Raw genomic sequence first — 23,456 nt, 5'->3', positions numbered from 1 at the left:
ACACACACCCACCGCATCGCCCAAAGACACAAGACGCTTTCGAGAACTGTCCAATGCACTGTACTTCACACTAATGAGAAAACCTAATTATTATTTGTTAATGTGGTCAATGTGGGAAATGAACGGCTCAGCCCAACACAAGGAAATATGCTATTTATTCACCTATTTGTTCCGTCATTTTTAAAATGTACTATCACTTACATTTCTTTGGCATAATTAGGATCATTTCCTTTGGATGAAAGTGCATTCCTTGTTTGTTCTAGAGAATCATTTGGTGTAGATGCATATGTTCTCAACTGTTCAGCATCAGACTGCAAAGACGTGGTGCAATCTGTTTTATTTATTGTTATTATTATTATTATTATTTAAATAAATGTTCATTCACTCGCAAAGAAGGAAGTGTACTTCACATTTTTAAGCAGGAAAAAAAAAATCTTTGGAGGTAAAGTATGTCATTCTTAGACGGGAGAGCAAGAGTTCTGTCATGTCTGTCAGTGCCCAGGGACCCAGTACTGAAATCCGAGTGGCGAAGACGTTGCGTGACTTCCATCGAACGGCGAGCTGAATTCGCCTGACAGTTGCAAATTGAACCTGCCTGTAAGCCAAAAAAAAAAACCTTTTTTTAATTCTAACACGCTCGCATTTCCTCTGCTTTACCTCAACTGAACCCTGAAACACAGACGGGCGCGCACGGTATCTTTCGCTAAACCGGCAATGTCCCACAGGCATTTAACACCGCTGTTCCCAGCCAATCACGCGCATCTGTGCCCATCGGCGAAGCTCCATTCCCCCGACAGTTAAAAAAAAAAAAAAAAACAGTCTTTTGTGCTGTGATCGCCGTCGCCCTGGTAACGCTGGTGATTGGCACCGGGTTTATATCTCTGTTCTGTGAAGGCAGGCAGCCTTGGGCAGTGATCTCCCACACGTCCAAGCACATGAGGCCAGGGTCAGACCCACTGCCCTGCTAATCCCTCACACGACTGTAATAATGAATGCACACGCATGCGAGATATTTCCCAATTAGATTTAAAAAAAAATGTTTTTACTATTATTAGAATTTATATATTTTTTACAGATATCTAATATTCTGTCTTTATTATAACCTCCTAAGACCCGATTAATCATTTTCTGGTCTCTGGTCTTTATCTTACTAACCTTGTATTCTACTATGCTGAAAACTACACTGTAAGGGATATTCAATAAAAAAATAACAATTTTTAACCAAATATTTTATATAATTGAAAAATTCTGCCAAGTCTGAGTTGCAGCTGTGTAATCTGTCATTGGCATAAACAGATGCTGCCCGTGTGAAGCAGGGCTGTGTTGAAAGTGGCAGGAATCAGTAGTGGCGGAAATCACTGCAGTTCCTGTCATAGGTGTACTGGGTCTGGGTGACACTGGCGGGGAGATCGTGGAACCGGGGGGGTGGTTTAGTCGGGGGGGGGTTGAGATTTTTAAGTGTCCAAATAAAAAGCCTGACCGTGCCTAGGACACAGTGTGCCTCCAGTGGGGAGAATGACTCCTCTGACTGAGAGTCCGCCACACTACCGCCAACGCTGGGGTGTACGGTCCAGCACGACGGTGGGGGATGTTCTGCCGGCAAAGCCAGCTTCTCAGCTTGTCCTGAGCGGCGTGCGTGCTCCTGACAAAGTGTTCAGTGAGTATATGCAGTATATATGCAGCTGTATAAATGCATACTACGTATAAATAAATAAAAAAGCTGAAGTTGTGTAAGTCGCTCTGGATAAAAGCATCGGCTAAATGCCTGTAATGTAATGTAATGTACTGTAATGTGTAATGTGTCGTCTCTCGTTCCATGCTGTGCCACGTGCCATTTTAGGTCTACAGTTTGCCTTGTTATTTCCCCAGAGAAAGCACACAGTCAGTAGGTGATCTGTGTCCTCATATTTGGCTTGGCAGCTGGGTTCACTGTTTATGTGTTTACCTTCGCCAAATAATAGCATGGTGAACGACAAAGCACACAGAAGATAACAGTGCCATTAAATGTTCATTAAAATGTTTGTTAAAAAAAATTCCTAATTCTTAACTTGATCCTAAATATATAAATAAAAACCCGCATACTTGGAAAGAAATGCAGTGGTTGAGGTCTCACAGTTGATACAAGGATTCGATGCCACCAGCTGCTTGCTGACCCCAAGGTGAGGAGGAGAAGAAGAGGAGAGTCCAAATGAAAGGAGGAGTGAAGCACCCATCTTCTGGACAAGTCTGACACATCAGCTGTCCAGCTGCTCTTCTTCTTCTTCTTCTTCTGCTTCGGTACAGGCATAGCTGTCAGGCTGAGCAGCACAACTTAACTCTGACCAAACTCTGATTATTTATTTTTTTATTATGTACTCTTTTTCTTCTCCTTCCTGTCACTGTCTCAGAGATCCACGGTCCACTCCACGGTCTACTTGTAGTCTGACAGATTTATTCATTTATTTTACCTTGTTTGTTATTATTATAGCAGTTTTATGCTACTCTTCTGCTGTTTCCTGAGAATCTCCTTTAGCTAGCCTGCACATGCAGAAAAGCCCGAGCCAGCTAACATACAGGCAGGAGTGTCTGGGGGGAGGGGAGGGGGGCGTCATCAGACAGTGGCACATTATAACCCCTAGCACACCTCACAAAGACCCCCCCCCCCGCCCCCGAACGCACCCACACCCCCGAAAAGCATACAGTAGATTACGTAAAGTAAACGTGACCTGATGTTAGGCAGTGTACAACCGAGGAAAAAAAAATAAAAATAAATAAAACATGAACTCCTATAGAACAACATGAACTCCTGTGGAACAGTCCCTTCAACATGTCTTAAGAATGGAATGAATAGCCTTTTGACAGGAGAAGGTCACTTAAGGTGAGCTGGAAACCGTACTGAATCCATACCCAGAACAAGACAACTGTTCAAACTCAGAACAGCATAATATCTGAAAGTAAATGATTAGTGATTAGTATACAAATATATATGCAAATTGATGGGGAAAAAAGTGCCCAGCGCCTCAAACTGCAAGCAAACCAAAACTACCTAAACAAGGTTTGTGAAATTCCTGGAACTGTTGGCCACTCTGAAATATCCTGTGGTGAAGATATGTAAAGTTGAGAGCAACATCACCACAGCGGGCAGAGGATTAGATTTTTGGGTGCGAGTCCAGGTTCCTCTTTCATCCGCTCCAGACGGGAGATAGACTGGGCACAACCTGGCTGAATCACTTCACAGTTTTGCTGTTTGGGAAAGAGGGTGATTCTTAGACAAAAGGCACTCTTGCCGTCTCATTCTGCTTCGCTTTGTCCTCTCCATCTTCTCCTGCCAGTCACTGCCAGGTTCAGCGGAGATAACTTAACTTAATGCCTTTCACAGAGCATGAGCGAGAGTAGTGTCGAGACACTGGAAATTACTACCTGCTTTCCCGGACGTCTTGACATCCACATGCATAGAACAGAGTTGCATTTGAGGAAAGCTTCAGTAAATTATATTGTGCACTCTGATGACCAAATCTAGAGTATTCGCACCCTGTCTTACTGCATTCACCACATAGAACCTACATGATATATTCATGTAGGTATATAATGCATATGTACTTATACATATGAAATTTACATGTACATATACATAGTTTGCATGTTCTCCCCATGTCTGCCAGGTACTCCGGTGTCCTCCCAGTCCAAAGACATGCAGGAAGGCTAATTGGAGACTCAATTGCTCATACCAATTTAGTATGAAAAGGAAAGCTAACCTGTAGAGTAATACAAACGCCACAAATCATATCCTGAAAGCAATTTTGACCGTTTATTTTACAAGATTTTGCAGCCATTTAGTAAATGCAAGATAGGAATTGCAACCGCTGGTTTTGTGTTTGAAAATCAGCAGCAAATCGGACCCAGGGTAGGTCCGTATGTGCCTCATCTCATAGTTAATTCCCTGGTCAATTATCAAGTATCTTCAGCCATCGATGTAGGAGGAAGACATTGTAGAAAAGTCCTCAATACAGGACTGATTCACATCCATACCACTGTTCTGCGCAGGAACAACAGAAACTGTTCTCATTGATTTTGTGCCCCCCCCCCCCCTTCCCCAAACAGAGAGGCATGTCTCAGGAGTAGATAATTTAATAAAAAGAGAGTCCAAATACTGGCAAAACTCTTATTGTTTGTATCACTTCTGGAGAAATGCCTTGGGGAAGCTGGCTGCGGAATCCTAGCTATTGATTGGCTGGTTAAATAGAGGTCTGTTAGCTTCCGTCAGGCTAGATTGATTATACAGAGAGGGGGGAATGGGTTTGTGCTCACAGCGATGAGAGAGCGAGAGAGCGGGAGAGAGAGAGGAGAGGGAGAGAGAGGGAGCGAGAGACAGCAGAGAGAGAGAGAGAGAGAGAGAGATGCGTGATGAGAGAAAACGGCGGTTTGGGCAGCACGGGCGCACGTTTTCGCCGCCGCTCCCAGCCTCCTCCGTACTGAGCGCGTGCGAGACTCCTCCGTGATCATTCTGTGATCTGCAGACCGTCTGTGAGCGACACTCTCTTCTTCTTCTTTTTTCCTCCTCTCTTTCTTTTTTTTTTTTTGTGTGTGAAATATTTGCTAATACTCGTCCGGGGTGGGGGGTCCGTGGAGGTTTGGGGTTGGTGGAGGGAGAGGGAGGGGGGCGCGGTTGGTCTCTCAGGAGTGACGGAGGATCTGGAATTTCTCTTTCCGCACCCGTCTGCTCGTCCTTTCCAGTGCTGCGTGCGCTCTTCCTTTTCCTCTTCCTCTCTTAAGGCACATGACCGACAGCTCTCAGCTTCAATAAAAAGTGCAGGTAAGACGCAAAGTACGTTATTATTCCCCATCCTGCTGTTCCGTACATTTTATTTGCATTATTAATTTAAAAAGGTAATAAAAACACGTGTTGCTTCATGTATTATTTAAACAATTATTGTTGTTTTATTCTTTTATAAAATTTATTTCTTAATTATTATTATTATTATTATTATTATCATTATTATTATTTTTATTTTACCGGGTGGTGCAGTGGTTTTGCACACCGTTGTAGAATTAAAGTGGCTTACTAAGACGTGGGGTGAAGGGGGTGGGGGGTGCGGGGTGGGGTAAGATTAAATAATGTTAGGCTGCGAGTGACTCATGCCGCACTGAGATGCCTGGTGTGATGTAAAATATGTGGGTTTTCCTGTCGGGGCAAAGCACTGTGGGAAGACGGAGGGGGCAGGCGGTGAAGTTGCGGCTCTTATCGCCGGCGAGCTTTGACCGCGGTGGGCGTCTGCGCGTTCTGGCAGAGCACGTGCGGTTAGTCACGGCTGTTAGCCCGCGCAGCTCACGGCAAAGCTGACAGGTCAAGAGACGAGGCAGGGTCCGCTCGACCGTCCCGTGAGAGAGCTTGCCACAGTGTGCGTGCGTTTGTGTGTGTAAGTGTGTGTGTGTGTGTGTGTGTGCATGCTTGTGCTGATGTGTACGTGTATGCTTGTGTGCGTGTGCATCCGTGTGGGCTGTGCAGATGTGTGTGCTTGTGTATGCTTGTGCAGATATGTATGTGAATGTTTGTGTGTGTGTGTGTGCGCGTCCGTGTGTGTGTGTGTATGTGTGTGTGTGTGCATGAAAGTGAAGAGCCCGATCCGATCTCTTTGTGAATGTGAGAGTGAATGGATACAATGTCTTATTTCCTCACTGCATTGTGGGATAAGGACTGTCTTGTCAGGAGCAACGCATCAGTTCTTTTCAGCCGTGGAAGGGACAGATAACTTCCCTTGTAAACCGCCCCCACCTCATTGCCACTGCAGTCTGCACCAATGATGTCCCTGATTTCTGTGGTGGAATTCTGGCTAAGTTTACGCATGGTGATGTGTTCGGGGCCCAATTCAGCGAACGGGGGGGGGGGGGTTGGGGGGTGGGGTGTGACATGTATTAGCCACCGCCTCGAACGGCGGAGTTCGGCCAGATCTACTGCAGCTGTTCTGTCGCCTCTGTTCTGTACGTGTGTGGGTGGGGCGGTGGGGGGGTGTGTGGGAGCGGAGATCACACAGCACACAGCCGTTCTGATGCCTGACTGGCATCAGTAATGCAGCAGACGTACAGTAAGACACACGGGCACCCTTTTCGTCTGCGCGCGGGGTAAACGTTGCGCCCGCGAACGAAACCCTTTTGATTTTCGTCCGCGCGTCGTGAGCGCGATCCAGAAGTGCAAAAAAAAAACGTGTTTATGAATTTTTAACAGGACAGCTGCCGTACCTCTGCGCTACGTCGCTAAGGTGAACGGTGGAGTTTGACACACATTAGGTCACACGTTGCAGAGCTGTTGTGTGTTAACGCTTCCTGCATGCTAAATAATGCCCCAGGTGGCAGCTTTAGCCGGATTACCTCTATCACAAGGCGCATCCTGGAACATCCTGGAATGTCGTTACGGAAATGTGTGGACTATTATTTGTCTATGTTTTGTCAATAACTCAAGGCATGCACAATATATGAGGAAAAAAAGCTAATGTGCTGTATATCATTTTCAATATTATCCTTTTGCTTTTGCATTAGTCTGAAGTCATGGCCTGGTATAAAAATTGTGCTCTGGGTCATATTGACGTGATTGACTCTCCATCCAAGATACTAAGAAAGTAATTAGCTACGTGTTCAGCTTCACAAACTCCCGCACGTACACACACACAGACTCACACACACGCACACACACACACAGCCGTATTCACCTCAATGGGATCTGGTCTATTAACTCGGAGGTTGTATGTTTGATTCACAGGTACGGTACTGCTATTGCATATGTACCGTGTAACCTGCACTTAAACAGAGGCGATTCAGTATGTTCGGTATCCAGCTCTATAAATGGATGGCATGCAAATAATGTAAGTGGTGTAGGTCACTATGGAAAAGAGCATCCGCTGAAAGCCTGCGCAATGGGGACGCAGTGGGCTTTGGCTGCCGTCAATGCCATTCAAACCTGTATAGAAACATCTGACATAAAGGAGATTCCTTTGAGCCAATGTGTGTGAGTGAGAGCGAGAGAAAGCGAGAGAAAGAGAGAGAGAGAGGGTGAATGAAGGATGGAGAGGGGGACAGACAGCGAAAGAAAGATGTAATTGTAAATCCTGCTGTAAAGGCATTTTGCAAGGGGGGCGGGGGGGGGGGGTGGTGCTGAGGGAGGGTGTTTAGGAATATCATAGTCCTTCTCTGGTCAGCTGCTGGGGTTTTTATGAATTTATGCATACTGAGTGCAGCTGAGAGTTTGTCCGTATGAAAGTTTGACCTATAGGGGGTGCTGTCCTCCACACGCAAAGGCTTTTCCAACCGTCCAAAGGTGTTCTCGGTGCCCGGGGTTACACTGGAAGCCAAATCTTCCTGAATCCCGCCATCCTAGCCCGACCAGAGTATCGGAAGAAATGCGTAACCACGTGCAAATCGTATAATCACAGTCTCCATACATCACATGAGAAAGCCTCTCTGTGTTGAACGCTCAGAGAACCTTCCAGAACACAGTTCAGAAGCCTGGCATGACGTCTGTTCATTAATGCTCTTTGCCGAAGATTATAAAAAATGCATGTACAGGTTTTGAATTTTACATGGGAGTTTTAATGACTTCAAAAAGAACTGTGGCACGCGCAATCTGTCTGAATCTAACGTTGCCTTCATCTTTAAATAAAATATCTCTGCTGCAGATTTGGAAAGGTACGAGTGGCTCTCCTTCATATTCAACGTTTACTCATGTATAATGGGACCCGTAGCTGCGTTCGGGAGCCCTCTGCTTCCTGGCGATAAGTGTTCCCCGCGCCTACACCAGTCACAAACCCCTAAATTGGATATTGATTTAGGGCGCAGTACCAGGGCCGGGCCTCATGTGGAAGTAACTAACCGAGGATGTGCCTGCAGGAATCCAATCACAGAAACGCAACGCTAAATATCACTTTGCTTTAAGCAGGGGGTGGCGTGGCGGAATTCGGCGATACGGGAACACAAAAGGGGGGGTGACGTGTACCCCTGCTCCGCTAGGAATATCTGACGTCCCTCGTTTCCAAATCGAAATGTCCCCGGTGGGGGATTGCTGGGTGGGTCACCCCGTGAAGGCACTGTCGTAAGCGCAGGGACGTGTCCGACAGAACCCGCTATCCAATCCAGACCGGGCTAGCAGGCCTGCTGGAGGACGCATGATTGGCTCTTCACCCAGGGAGGGAGGGTTTCAGTCACTTTGAATGATGATGATGATGATGATAATGATGTCTTGTCGATTGTAATCTGTCTGCAGGAAAGCACATGCTGGTTTTTGACCAATCCCAAATCAGCAATGTCAGCATAATCAGAAAACACACACACACACACACACACACACACATTATCTGCCACAGGACAAGTGTCCAGAAGAAAACCGAGCTGTTTATATTGATGTGACAAACATTCTCACTCAGCTTTGTGTGTTTTTAAGCATTTCTTAACCTTCATTTATTTATTTTTTTCATATCTTGGAATGCATGACCACATCCCGAGACCCGTCCTCTCACTGTAGTGGCCATCTCACCTTCACCTTTCCCCTATAATCTGTGCAGCACAACGGGGATGTTCCCAATGCCAACAGGCGACAGACACCCAATGCCAGGGGTTAAAAGGAAAAGAACATCATAACTCATTCAGGCCCAAAAATGTCAAACTGCACCTCGTGTGAATTACTTGTATATTTATTTATTCATTCATTTTTTTTGTGATTTATTTTTAAGCAATGTCTGTTGGGACTATGAATTATTAAAAACAGCACTGAATATGTCGTACCATGATCTTCTTTTTTTTCTTTTTTTTCTCCGCACTGTTTATGCTGTAACTTCTAAAAGCTGAGTTTTGCACGTGTTTTATGTTCATTATTTATTTCTATATGATATTTGGCCTCTTTTAATGTGCAACAAATTTTCTTAAGGGTAGAAATGCTGGCAAATGCAAAACCTCAGTCGACCAGAGGTGTAGCTCTTGCGCAATGGGACGAGGACAACACCACTGTCATGAAGCCATCTTTTTCTGGGTGATGCCACTGAAAGCAATAGACCAATCAGAGGGACCGGAAGCCCTGCAGAACATCACTTCACTGGGACAACAGAAGGGCGAGTCAGCTGATAGCCAGCAACTGTCAGAAATTATTCGCAAAAACGTTGGGCTGCAGTAGAGCATCAGGTTCATATCACAGGGAGTACCACTCCACCGAAGATCCATGATCAGAACCATCCCAATTTGGGTCTCCCGAACCAGGTTTTGAAATCACGGAATCACAGGGAGCTCTCCCTGCGCCCCGGGTCCTCCACCCTGAAGCATTCAACGCATGAATTCAGAACCCCATCCCCTTTAAATTTGAGACGCTCCTCCCCCACGCGAACCGCGTGTTAGAGTTAACTCGTCTGAAATTCTGGACGGAAGTCTTCTTAGTCGTCACGTCGGTTATGGAACAGTGTCGCATCTGGAAATGTCTCAATGAGAAGGTCTTCAACCGAGTTCAGGTGGACATTTTGGATCCTGACACTCATATCGAGTAATCCTCCCACTGCCCCGTTTTTGAAGTCACCTCACTGGCACTTTTGTAAAAAAAAAAACCTCGCCCGTCTGGAATAAATGTTAAACCTTTACAAAAAGAGAGAGAGATTCCTGAGACGTGCACAGTGTGGAGACAAAAGAGGAGAGGCGTGGGACAGCTAGTCTTCCACTGACTGGAGAACTGTGCATGCTCTCCCCAAAAGCCTCCCACCCCCATCGGCCTGCCAAATTTGAGCATCTGCCCTCGTTTTCTACACTGCCTTTCTTCGCCCTCTGCTGAACTCGGTTCTGTTTACGCTGTTTTCAAAGTTCCGCTGACCTCCGGAAGATGACTGTCTCTACAGGGTGCGCTTGTGTAAAAACGAGGGCTCGTGGTGGCCAGTATACGTCGCGACTATAATGCTGTTTATTTCCCATGTGGCTGGACATATTGTTTACTGCATCGCTTCCTGCTGTTTACGTGCAGTACAAGAACGCTGAACTTTAGCACCTGAACTGTACTTCGATGCAGGGCCAGTACACTGCAACATAAGTTTTGCTTCTGAAAGCAAATAGGTGTATTCTGGGACATTCTGGTATATTTATTTATTCACAAGTTTGTTTGTTTTTTCGTTTCTTGGCATGTACATTCAGAACTGACCCGGTCTTTATTTTGGGTAAATGAAAAGTGAGGGTGAGACAGGAAATAGATGCTGAGTAGAGGCAGAATCTTTCACTGGGGCAATTAACCCAAGTTTGGAGAACATCTCTCTCTCTCTCTCTCTCTCTCTCTCTCTCAGACTCTCACTCTCTGGAAAAAGTCATTGAGGGTCCATAAATAATTTACACTGTTAAAAAACAAAAAGAAAAAACAAACAAAAAACAAAAACAAAAGATAAAATAATCATCCCAGAATAGGGGATATTGCACAGTAATTACTTTAGTCTTTTCTTTGTAATGTTTGAGCAACAATAAGGACAGAACAGGGCTTCCTTCAGCTCCTGAAGTGCAATATCCTCTTTAGCGCTTTGCTACTTTAATTATGCATTGTGAACGGAGACAAAATGGCTGACATGAATATTCATAATTTTTCACATTCGTGTTTGACGTCCCCCGGGTGGAGAGAGACTAAATCAGATTGTTGTGCAAGGAGAACTTTGCTAATCATAGACTTGAACCAATTCAACAATGCCAGCATTGACTGAAGGGTGCTTTTTATCAATCAGATTTAGAGGATGTTATAAGATGGCCATGGATTCTTTAATGTCCACAGTGTGTCAGAACCTTGATGAACCTGGTCAGAACCATTTCATCCAAATGGCCTCCTACAGCACAGTGTCCCCATCACAACACGAGGGCCACTGGATTTCTATTTTGGTCCAGAAAAAAAAAAAAAAAAAAAATTTCTTCCAGCAAGTCAATACCAGCCACAACATACAGCATATAACAGCATAATGCATGCAGTGAATTTTTACAAAGCAGACGTAAAAATCAATCCTCGGAAAGGATGGCGGATATGCATTATCTCAGCGTAATGACATCGACCGCGAGCCGTCAGTGTGTAATACACGGCACGGGCGTCACGTCCTGCTTATAACAGTTAAATGTCAGCTTTATGGCATAACTCAGCGCCATTATACAAACTTGAAGAAAAAGGTGGTTCTGGTTCGTTGAGCACGGAGAGGGACCTCATCATTCATTTGAACGTTAATGCCGCGCTCGCCTTAACATTTCGCAGTGCGGTTCTAAATGTGTCGGGTCTACCTCGGCAGCACAAGCGGGGGAAAAGGAAAAAAAAAAAAAATAATGGAAGTCATTACATAAAGCAGAACATCATTTATGGACCTTGCGCTAACTAAATAGACCTATGGCTGACGAGACCATCCTTTCTGTGTTTTCAGCTTTATAGAGAACGTCAGCACAGTGTCTTCATAACAAAAAGGAATAACCACAGGGGAGGCTGGATTTAGCATTGAGCGCGCAGAGTCTCCGCGTTTCCTCGCTGAGTCGGTTGTTGTTGGCGAGGCGATGCTGGTGTTTCCTGTGTAGCTCCTGTCATTTTCGAGGTGGCGGAGCAACAACTTTGCCAACATAAAACCTTGCATCATCACCTTGGGAACTTCAAATTTCACTGAAATCGTAAAGAAACTGGGAGGTAGAGTTGAGATTAAGGCCTGTCTTTAACTGTAACTCCCTGTTACTGCTACTTTTTGTATATTTATTTATTTATTTATTCAGGTTCAGACAGGTTAATTTTAGCTGTTGCTGAACTTTCCAAACTGTCTATGGTGAAAATAAAAAAATAAAAAAATAAATAAATACATGTCAAATGTGTTAAAGACAAAAGTCGATTGATTCCAGGCCTGCCCTGAGAGTTTAGGGAAGCTTTCTGCCTAACTTTATCTAGGCATTAAACTGGACAAAGTTTTTTTCTAAGATAAGCCCGTACAATTTGAGCAGACTGTGTTTTGCAGTACACTTATCTGTCTGCGGTGGTGTGGAATACAAAGCAAGGTGACTGGAAATTCCGCAGGGACCGTTGCACGGCTCCTCGTGGAATTGCGCGGAATTGGCACTGATGAAACACTTCATGGCTTATCATTTGGGGGCTGGCAAACAGATGACTGCTAATGAGCTGAGAAGGCTGTATCCTGCCTGGGTGAGACTGAGTTACAGGGTATTCTTGACTGAAAAACACGCACCATAACAGCTCACTCAAATTATTATAGAGATACGGCTCCCAGATTTATTGTGATTCGCCTGGTCTTGTTGACTCAAAAATGAAAACGTTAGAAACTGCAGTAAGTTTAAATGTCGAAACGAATGCACGTGTGTCCGTTTTTACTGTGAAGTGCCAGTTGGAGATTGCATGGGCCACACTGAGACTTCAAAGCTGGTGAAGAATGGCTCACTAATCTAATCTATGGGCATTGCCACTCTGAGGGTATCAAGTATTCTCAGGAGACCTCAGAATTCCCAACACTTTTGATGGTCACTTTGATTAGTAATTTGAATTTTTGTGCATTTTTTTAAAAAAGTGGAATTTTTTTTAGGTCCCTGCTGGAGTTTACAAATGGCTTCCTTATAGTAGTTGGCTCAAGTCGCTACCTAATTTGGGCTTTTGAATTTCAGTTCTGTATGTAGTATTTGAATATGTCCAATATGAGCATTGAATGAACGAGAAGAGAAACAAACTCATTTCAAGCCAATTTGTTGTTCACCAGAGCTGAAGACATTGTTTCTCAAATGATGAATATGATGTGAATGTAGATGAAGCATTGCTTATACTATTTATGTATCTATGAATCATTTTGCTATCAGTTTGATACCCAGAAAGATGTGTGCCTTTTTTTCGGAAGTATAGGAAATACTTATTTATGTATATTACGAAACCCTTTTCTCATTTTTTGTTGAAAACGATGAAGGTATGGGGTAGCCATTTAAGATTATTTTTATTTATTTATTTATTTATTTATTATTTATTTACTCCAGTCATGGATAATATTACAGCCTGTTCTTGGATGACTCCTTGTCAGCTGATTTTAGGCTATAACTCAAATCTTACACTAATTCATTGCAAAACTAGTCTGTCTGCAAGCTAAATGTTTAAAACAGTTTCTTTGCAAACCTTATCATTAATTTAATTTGCTCACATTGACTCCAAATTGCCACACCATGACTGGCATAGATTAAGTCTGTAGTTATTTCTGATTGAAAATTACAGAATACGCATTGCATAAAATAATACCCTGAAAAAATACAAAATCCAGTGAAATATATATCGATCTTGGTTGGCTCAATGTGAAGGCCTTTTGATAAATCTTGCACTGCCTCAATTAGATAGCTGATTAGTCACAGGTGACACGGGGATTTGGCCTGCTGAATATCAAGTGTAAATCAGGAAAGATAAGAAAAGACAGGTAGGCACAAGTGTGCCCTACTTATCTGGAGATCGACGGCTTTGTGTGATCGATAACTCCAAGGCTGGGCTCGGCTGAAACGCTGCTCTCTGGTGGACTTCATACCAACAAAATGTAAGTCCCTCCAGTGGGTTACTGAACATTTTCAGTGAAACATGTAGTATTTAGTAAACCAACACATGTAATCATTTGAAAGATTGATTTTCAGTTCTGAATACAGGTGATACATTCACGTTTCTTTTGAAACTGACCGTAAAGTGCAAGAATACCACTCGTGCGGAAAATGATGTCACCCTTTCTCTTGCCAGTACACTTTTTAAAATAAGTTAAAAATAATATAATAAATATAATAAAAATAATATTATATATATATATATATATATATATATATATATATATATATATAGGCAGCTCACAAACATGTTAAATCATAGGGTTCCCCTCTCAATAAATATAAGGATCTGCTCGTGCTCGGACTCAATAGGCCAGCGAGGAGATGCAAGCCAACATGGCGGATGGTCTGTTTTTAACATTAGCGCCGCACGATGCCCAGCATCTGCGGAAAGAGCGCTAATTAGACACTCAGCTCGCACGGGCCCTAACTACCACCACGCACGCCGTCCACGCCCAGCCTCCTGCTGATTGGCCCCTTTGATCGCGGAAGCCAATCAGCGCAACGGCGGCATCGCTGACAGGAACGCCAACAGACGGAGGTCAGGAAGGTCCTGTGATTTTTTTTAAAAAGAGATCAGATGCGCTGAGTCTGAGAAACTCTGAGGCTGTCTTAGATGCCGGGAAAATGTACGATGGAAGTTACTGATCGAACGGTACAAAACAACACCGTATGAAAGAGGAATGCTGATCTAAAGTTGTCGGTGATCTGCAGGAATCTTACCGGTGTCTAAAGGCGTCAGGTGTTTTAAGTATTCTACCCAGGTAGCTGCAGGTCTGTGAAACGAGTGCAAACTCCACGAGCTCTTAATGCTGTCGGGGTCACGCAGGAAGGTTCTAGGGCCCCGGTCTCATCCCGTTCGATGCCATCCCAGCCTGGCAGCGCAGACCAAACCCATAAAAAGACCCACGGAAACGACTGAGAAGCAGAGAGAGAAATTTAGAGGAGTATTAAAAAAAGACAAGAGAAAAATACGGCAGGGAGGACAGAGGCAATAAACGGCCTCTTGATGAGGTCACCACTCCGCCGTCATTACCCAGCAGCCAGTTGTGTCGGCATGACGATGACAGCGCCGGCCTCTGTGTCACTGAGGGGTTTATGACCGTGAAGGGAAAGTCGTGTATTGGCTGTGTTCATGTACCCTCTGGAGGTTTGCTTCTTCATGATTCATTAATAAGCTCTGAGTTAGACACGTTTGCGTGTGTTTGTATATGATGTGTGTGTGTGCGTGTGTCTGCGTGTGTGTGTGGGTGGTGTGGGTGGGGGGGGGGGGGAGCATGATTCTGTGAAGCTGAGCGGTGGAAATGCCACCAATCTTAAACATTTCTGCTCATCACGTATTCTTGCAATGAACCTGGAACAGATCTGGCAATATTTTTTTTAAAAACTGGCCTAAATGTCAAAACTGAAATTTATCCAGACGTAATGCATATGAATGCATGGAAAACCTGCGGCTCGTGTAGCGTACGAGCCTGTGGACCTGATGGCGTCTGCAATGAGATGCTAATAAACTGAACGGGGCCCACATTACAACTGCTCAGTTTGGTGCTGAGTGCAGCCTGTTGTCCTGACATCTGGAATCCAGGACTCATAACTCCTGTTTTTTTTAAGAGTGGAGACAAATTGCATCCTAACAGCTATTGCGGCATTCGTGTGAGCGGTAATCTGGGGAAGCTTCTCTGCCGTGTTCGAAAAACTAGACTGCTACACATCCTTAATGAGCACAGTGCCTTCAGCGCGTTCTCCCGTTTGACAAACATGCCAATCGGAACAAGAAGAAAATATGTGCTTGTTTAATTCGTTTTTTTTTTTTTTTTAACAAAATGGGTGGTCTATGTTTAAACTCACAGGATGTGCTGTAGGCAGTAAAACCCATCATGTAATTGACTGAATGCACACTGGATATAAACAAAGAACATAGAACCGGAGAATAAAAGGTGTGTGTCTGTGTGTTTGTGCGTGTGCGTGTGTGTGTGTGTCGTGGTGGGGGGGGAGACAGGGCTGCTGCTTCAGCCAGACCCAAATCCACATTTATATGAATGCGCCGACCACTAAGCTGGAGCCTCTGGCTGCCCCTGGTTGCACTTTACTTGATACGGAAATCAAATTCTCTCTCACACAGACTATCTGGTTCTTCTGCCGCCCATCCCCCCCCACCCCCCCCACCCCGCCACCAAACAGGTGCCGCATAATTTAAACTTGCTAGTGCAAAACCACAAGACCGGGAACCTACAAGATCAAGAATAATGATTTTCCAGAAAAGGCCCGGCACTCTCTATGCTATAAATGACTTATTCTTCACATTAAAATTGAGCTCCGCGGGGAGCTCAAACCTGGCTGTGAATGAATTGAAAGAGAAAGCTCACAGGGCATTGTATGCCACTGAGGAAAATTAAAATAGATACAGCAATTAGAATTTGATGCAAAATATTAAAATCAGTAATTGAACCAATTGCATTTTGTGACAGAGAGATTGGGGTCCTCTTACGAAGCAAGATTTTTCTGTGGGGTGAAACCCTGCATGCAGAATCCTGTACAGATATCCTCCATGTACAGAGGGAAGCGTGAAACAATGTGTGCAAGGCAGAATTAGACTAGTATCCACTACTACTTAACATCCAAAACACAGCCATTAACCCTGTGAAGAGTAGTTTTTTTTAAGTCAGTGTTCTAGAACTCCATTGCTTTCAGTCACCAGTAGCGATTGTGACATCAGCATTAGAATGCTCAGTTAGGAACATTCCAATCATATATTTGTGATGTCATACCGTAAAAAGAGTAAACCGCATTAACACAGCGGCTCTCACTCGTACCATTACAGGGCTCTGGGATGCCAAGAGCCGAGCCCGGAGAATAGTTCTCCCTCTCAGCTGGGCCTCTGGCTCAGGTTCAGTTTGCTGCACTAACTCCCAAAAAACACCACACAGCCTCGAGGCAGCACTGCCCCAACCGGACCAATTAGACGCAAAACTGTTAGAACAGATCAGAAATGAATGCAGTGACACGGGGTCTTTCCCACATTCTTTGCTGTTTGAAAACACATCCTGGAATCACACGTACTGTAGGAGGAAATACACTGAGATGTTCTTTTTTTTATTTATTTATTTTTTTTAAATACACATAACTGCACAATTAACAAAGACAAATCACACTTCTATTGCTTATTACATCAATTGTGATGTTGAATGCAATTATATAACTAAACACAGGCATTTGATCGCAAAAAAAAAAAAAAAAACTTTTCATTGTTTTTTATTTGAGTATTAACAATATATGAATTACTTCCAAATACTGCACTGAAACTAAAATCAGAATGGCGCAGACCAAGTTTTCTGTGCAAGGGTGTTAACCGCTCAAAGAAAGAAGCGAGCGAGCCATGGAATGTAAATACGTTTTTCAAACCCATGCATTTAGAATGAGGCCTAACCCCCATCTGACTCCGCTGATACGCCACCAATGGGCGTGCTGCAGCTTATGTTGCCATGGCGTTACCGACATAACCGCACGCTGACCCTCCTCCACGGTTGCCGAGCGAGGACGAGCGCACGGCCGTCCTCGCCGTGGTGACGCTTCTCTGCCGATCTGATTTCCACACCGGCCTGGAGAGAGAGAGAGAGAGAGACAGAGAGACATCCGTCTCCCTGCGGCTCAAATGCTGAGGAAACCATCCGTCTATGAAACTGAAACCGAGACCATTATGAGTTATACTGTTTATATTTCAAACTATTACCATGAATACGTTTTCACTTTCTCATCATATTCAAAGACACACACACACACGCACACACACAGTCACACTCACACGCGCACGCACACACACGCAGACTTTCTCTCTCACATGCACACATACACGCACGCAAACTCACACGCGCACGCAAACTTTCTCTCTCACACGCACACAGACACAGACACACACACACACACATACGAGCACGCAGACTTTCTCTCTCACACACACACACACACACACGCCTTGAGGCACGAGGAGGTGGTGGCTGGCCTTTGGAGATGATGAATCAGGCGCTCGTCCCTCCACCACCTGCAGAATAATGAGTTCTGTTCAGAGGTACTGCAGGGTCTGAGAGGGGGGCAGCACTGGCCTTCCCACTGTCCAGCGCTGCAGGACAAACTCACTCATCCCCTTGCTCTGTCCCGCAGGGGTGTCTCCGGTAAAGGGTGTATGATGAAGCCTGGTGCCCCGGGTTTAAGTGATAAAAGTGGAACTGCTGGACCGCAGAAGCACATTTTCTGAGTTTGTAATCATCACCATTAATCACGCTGCCACACTTCCCTTTCCCATTGGCCGAAGAGAATGGGTCAAGGCGACGCAGTACCCTCCACCTCACCACAGAGGGAGTCTGTGGAGTCCGTTTTTTAAGGAACGCTGTCTTCAGTTACAATTATATGTGTGCGTGCGCGCGTGTGTGTATGTGTGTGTGAGCGAGAGAAAGTAAGGGTGTTCATATGTGTGTATGTGCATGTATGTATACATGTGGGGGGGGGGGGGGTTCGCGGTGCTAAAAGTACAGTCAATTTTATTTTATTTTCGTACAACGTATGTGAATTGCATCGAGTAACATTTGATCAGCAGAGAGATACGCTCTGACATTTCGCTATCTTTTAAAAACCTGTTCCCGCGATATGAGAAAAAAAAAAAATCCTGTCAAGGTTTGACCTCGGAGTGTCTGCCTACCTTTGTATTCATCTGCTAATGCTCCATGCTAATTAGCACACCTTCCCTCTCTCTTTCCCCCGGTGAGTCATGTTGGAACGCTGCCACTGTCAGATAATCTGTGCGTTTCCCCAAATGTCACCATTTCAAAAGGAGCAAAAAGTTATGAACATTTTTTTTTTTTTTTTTGCTTGAGCAAAGTGAAAATGGAAGATGACAAGATGGCATTCAGCCAAGCAGATTTTGAGTTTCATTATTTATTAATTTCATTTTTTTTATGGCTAAAGGTCTGCTACTTGTGCCTGGAAAAAAAAAAGAGAAAAGTACTTTCTCCCACTGGAATCATACCCAAACATTTTGTTCCACAGAAGAGATGTCAGAGATGATAAAATCTGCTTTGGCTGCATTTATTTTGAAAAAGTTTTATTTTGTATGTGCTTGGGATAAATAAATACATGATTTAAAAAAAAAAAAAAACAATACTAATAATCTTTAGTAGACATTGGCACCCCATACATTCTTGTTTCAAATTGAAAAAAGGGAATTAATATGCATTTATAAGAAAAAAACAAAAAAAAAAAACAAAACAGAAAGTGGCATAAGTACAGGTTTGGCATGCTGAAAAATCAGCTTGTATGCAGGTGGCATGCAGTTCTCCGTCAAGCACACTTCCCTCCATTCTAAACCCCGTAAATCACTGTGTTTGACAGCTCAGCAAATGGGAGTGACCCTCCCTGACTGTTCGACCAGTGGAAGCTATCCTCTCTGACAGTTCTGCCAATGGGCGCGATCCGGAGGTTCCACCCCTGAGAATAATGATTGGCCGGGCACCTCCCTCCTGGAAAAGCCATCAATAGGGTTAAATACTCATAAATGAAAATATTATCCTCCAGACTTTCTCTTCCTGAAACTGTTTTTCAGCACCATTCCCATGCTGCACATGGTGGTTTTTTTTTTCCCCAGCCTAAATGTGCTTACTGTTCCAACAGCTCAACGCAGAGACATCCTGAGGGTCATGTTTCCATGCTTTGAACATGTAAGAAGGGGGGGGGGGGATAACACAGCACATTTGCGTACAGTCTATTTATTTCTTAGTCCTGCAATTTGCTCTCTCAATTGAAGGGAAGGGAAAGGACGTTTTGTTATTACACCAGAATAATGGCTTTTTTTTTCTTTTTCTTTTCCTGCTTGTGACCGGAGTGTAAATTTGACAGGGCAGTCAGAGAAACGGCAGCCTATTCACTGATAATGGCTGTCTTTTATTTGTCAGTGGTTGCTAAAAACAAATTAATAGTGCCCATCTTGGCACAATGGAAAAAAAAATGTCTTGCATTTGTTAACACACGGTGAGATTAATCTGTCATTTTGTTTTATTTTGGTTTCGTGTTCAGTTCTGTTTGCTTTAATTTGCCTCTTGTGTCTAAGTCATATATTACGATGATGTGATCAAGGACAATGGATGCCATTTCCTTTGTTTTTATTCAGTTCAATTTTTGCGGTGCAAATGAAGTAAATGGTTTGATAGATGCACAGTTATAAATAGCTGAAGGCACTGCAGTAACATTACTTTAATATGTCACAGTAAAATTCATGTTTTTATTTTCTATCTTTAAAAAAAAAAAAATTGCTGTACAAAGTGTTTCATTGTAGTCAAGAAGAATGATCAAAAGGCTGACAAAAAAACTTAATTGTAATCCAGTGAAATGAGAAAGTTTTAACTGTTTAATTATTCAAAAAATATTAAAAGAAATATCCCTAATCTGAAATGTTCTCCAAGGTGAGAAAATCCTGCATTGGGCTGTGCACTATAATCAAGTCACATATATAATTATCATCGCCTTTAGAATGCGGCTCATTTGGTAAATGCTATGCATTTTCTCAGCCAGATGTAATCCCCTTTTTGAAATATGGGTTCTTTTTTTTTGCATTATTTATGGATTTACTTGCATTCAGTACGAGGACAGGTTGGCCACGTGTACCTCACGCTTGGTCTGTAACATTTTAAAAATGGTTTATTTTTCTACTGTACATCACTGTCATATTGATATGCGCTCAGTGCTCAAGAAAGTATGTGTGTGTGTGTGTGTGTGTGTGTGTGATTTGGTATGCGTGTGTTTGCGTGAATGTGTGTTACATGCTGCAGGAATGTGTGTGTGCGAGTGTGTGCGTTCGTATGTGTGTGTGCGTGCAGGCCTGCATGCGTGTGTGGTCATACCGCAGAATTGTTGTGGAATTTAAAGGTGCCTTCTGTTGTGATTTCTTGAGTGGTGCCTTACAAATCTGGACATTTTTGTGAATGGAAGTTGACGGGCCGCAAATGAACCTGTGATCAGAGTAAACGGCTGCTCTTCCTGTTCGGTCTGTTAGTGCGGGCGGGCGGTGACACGTTTAAATGCTTTGGGCTTTGTGTCCTCTCTCTCCGATTAGGCCAATCACAGACAGCGCATGGGTTCCCATGACATCAGTAAATAAGCAAATTAACAAATAAACAAGCAAATAAATACACTCCCCCACCCGCCACACAATTTTTCTCAGATGGGGTTTTGAAATGGGAGGTTTGTGTGTGTGCGTGCTCGTGCCTGGGTGTGTGTGTGTGTGTGCGTGTTTCCTGCATAAATTTGGCATGTCCCACTCCCACACAAATTTTAAATGTCCAACTGTCAGCACCCGTAGTCACGTGAACCACACGTGTATGCCTCCACGGTCCTTCTCCCAAATATGTACATCCTCGATACTTCTCCCAAATATGTACATCCTCGATACTTCTCCCAAATATGTACATCCTCGATACTTCTCCCAAATATGTACATCCTCGATACTTCTCCCAAATATGTACATTCTCGATACTTCTCCCAAATATGTACACCCCCGATACTTCTCCCAAATATTTTGCCAGCTGCTGCTTTTCACACTGCTGCTGACCATAGAGCGGAGTCACAGGAAGACCTTTCACGTTCAGCTTTAAGATTCTGCACTCGGGTGCCTGAATGGCCATCAGGGGGTCAGTGAAGAGTGATGAAACATGGATCCCTAACTCTTCCAAACCCTGGGTGAAGCCCCATGGAGATACCAGCCACAGTTGGCATTGACACGGTCAGGTTCCTTTAACCGAATAAGCCACGTAGTGTCGTAATCGAATGAGCCACAGTGTGGTGTGTTAACCAAATGAGCCACAGCTTGGAGCCTTAACCGAATGAGCCACAGTGTGCTGCCTTAACCAAATGAGCCACAGTGTGGGGTCTTAACCGAATGAGCCACAGTGTGGGGTCTTAACCGAATGAGCCACAGTTTGGGGTCTTAACCGAATGAGCCACAGTGTGGGGTCTTAACCGAATGAGCCACAGTGTGGGGTCTTAACTGAATGAGCCACAGTGTGGGGTCTTAACCGAATGAGCCACAGTGTGGGGTCTTAACTGAATGAGCCACAGTGTGGGGTCTTAACCGAATGAGCCACAGTGTGGGGTCTTAACCGAATGAGCCACAGTGTGGGGTCTTAACCGAATGAGCCACAGTGTGGGGTCTTAACTGAATGAGCCACAGCGTGGGGCCTTATCTGAATGAGCCACAGCGTGGGGCCTTAACCAAATGAGCCACTGTGTGGTGCCTCAAATGTAGAAACCAGAGGAAAATTTAATACAAGAACAGCACAGAATGAACAGAATTTAAGAGGCATATCAACTGAGGACTTGGTTCTTGTATGCAGCGAGGATTATGGGAAATGGATATCAGACACAGAGGATTGTGTAGCCATGCAAATCAGGTGCAGGCTGAGTGGGATTAGGTGGATATATGCACAGATGTAAATTAAATAACATGTATGTTATCCAAGCAGGGATTCAGACTCTTAGGCTTGCAGGGGTGAATATCCAGGAGCAGAATTTGCCTGGAAGATGAAAACACTCATGCAAACATTGCATATACCAACATAGGCCTAATACCATGTCTGTGCAGGCAGAGCCATAGCATAATCCTACTTGAGCCTTAACGTCTTAGCTTGGACAGCATCTTTTTGTGTGTGTGTGTGATCTACACCAAATACAGCTATGCTGTTGATTTCGTGTGCTGGCCTTCAGCGAGTCGATCATTTAATCGATGATTCGAGCGAATCAGCCGGCCTGTATTAGGCGCCAGGCTCTTCGCACCGGGGATCGCATCTGACTGGGAGGCGAAGCGCGGAACGGCGCTGTTTTATGGATCGTGTTGTCTGGATTTAGCATAATTACAATGCGTTGTCCTCGGCGAGTCTGCGGAAAATGTCAAGGAAGAAAACGGAGAAAAAGGCTGCTGTCTCTCTGTGCAGAAAAAAAAAAAATGATGAAAATAATTTCAGTAATGAAGCTGAACTCCTTTCCCGCTTGCAGGCATCATGGCCCGTGGCGGGCTGGCGGTTTTTAACATGTGCTCCTGTGACCTCCTGTCGCGTGAGACTCGAGCTGCTTAAATCACAGAAGCAAATTCCCTCACAGCTGCTGTGGACTGAGGAGAAATGAATCTGCAACACTCTGGGAATGATGACTGATCACACCCCGTCCACATGAAGCATGCAGCTCAGGGCATGCTATGCTAAATAATCAGAGCTAGCCTACCCATCAGGCCACACAGGCCACTGCCTGGGGCCCTGACATGGTTAAGGGGCCCCTGTGTGTGTTTATTTTTTTTTTTTAAATTTGTTTATTGTTTTTTATTATTCATCATTTTCGGTTCCATTTTCGAGATCTTGCCTAGGGCATTGCAGACTCATGGTCCAGCTCTGTGAATAATAATAATAATAATAATAATAATAAGAAGAAGAAGAAGAAGAAGAAGAAGAAGAAGAAGAAGAAGAAGAAGAATAGCAATACCAATACAATTAGACAACATTACATATAGCACAGTGCTGGATTTGAAGCACGCTCTCAGAACAGAAAGCGTTCTTTGTCTTGACTTTGGAGGGCAGCCCTCTTTAGCTCCGTACTGAACCTTTTTGCGGTAGGTGTGAAAAGTGTGAAAGCTCCCAGATTGCACCACTCTGCCCGACAAAGTGCCCTTTAACATCGGCCGGGCTCCCGCGTGGAGACACGGAGGAGCGTTTTGGAGCCCTTTCTCCGTGGGAGTGTACCCATTTCTGAGCCGCGTTGACCCCTCTGTTCCTGGCTCGCGGTCGGTAGGAACGCTCCTCCCGATTACTGCTCACCTGAACAGGTGCTGGGGGCCTCATGGGCCCTGCTCACCCCTTCCC

General features: G+C 44.3%; 1 protein-coding gene across 1 annotated transcript in view; it reads left to right on the top strand.

Annotated features, from left to right (window-relative positions):
* Window positions 1-4,654: 4,654 nt before the first annotated feature.
* Window positions 4,655-23,456, top strand: part of LOC135253906 (cadherin-18-like) — a 203,012-nt gene continuing 184,210 nt past the window's right edge. Inside the window, exon 1 of the mRNA XM_064333747.1 lies at window positions 4,655-4,792. The gene's annotated coding sequence lies outside the window, so the exon portion shown is untranslated. The remainder of the gene's footprint in view (window positions 4,793-23,456) is intronic.

Source organism: Anguilla rostrata, chromosome 4 (assembly GCF_018555375.3).
Source record: "Anguilla rostrata isolate EN2019 chromosome 4, ASM1855537v3, whole genome shotgun sequence".
NCBI lineage: Eukaryota > Metazoa > Chordata > Actinopteri > Anguilliformes > Anguillidae > Anguilla > Anguilla rostrata.
Note: the sequence above shows the minus strand (reverse complement) of the source record. Positions and strands in the feature narration are given on the sequence as shown.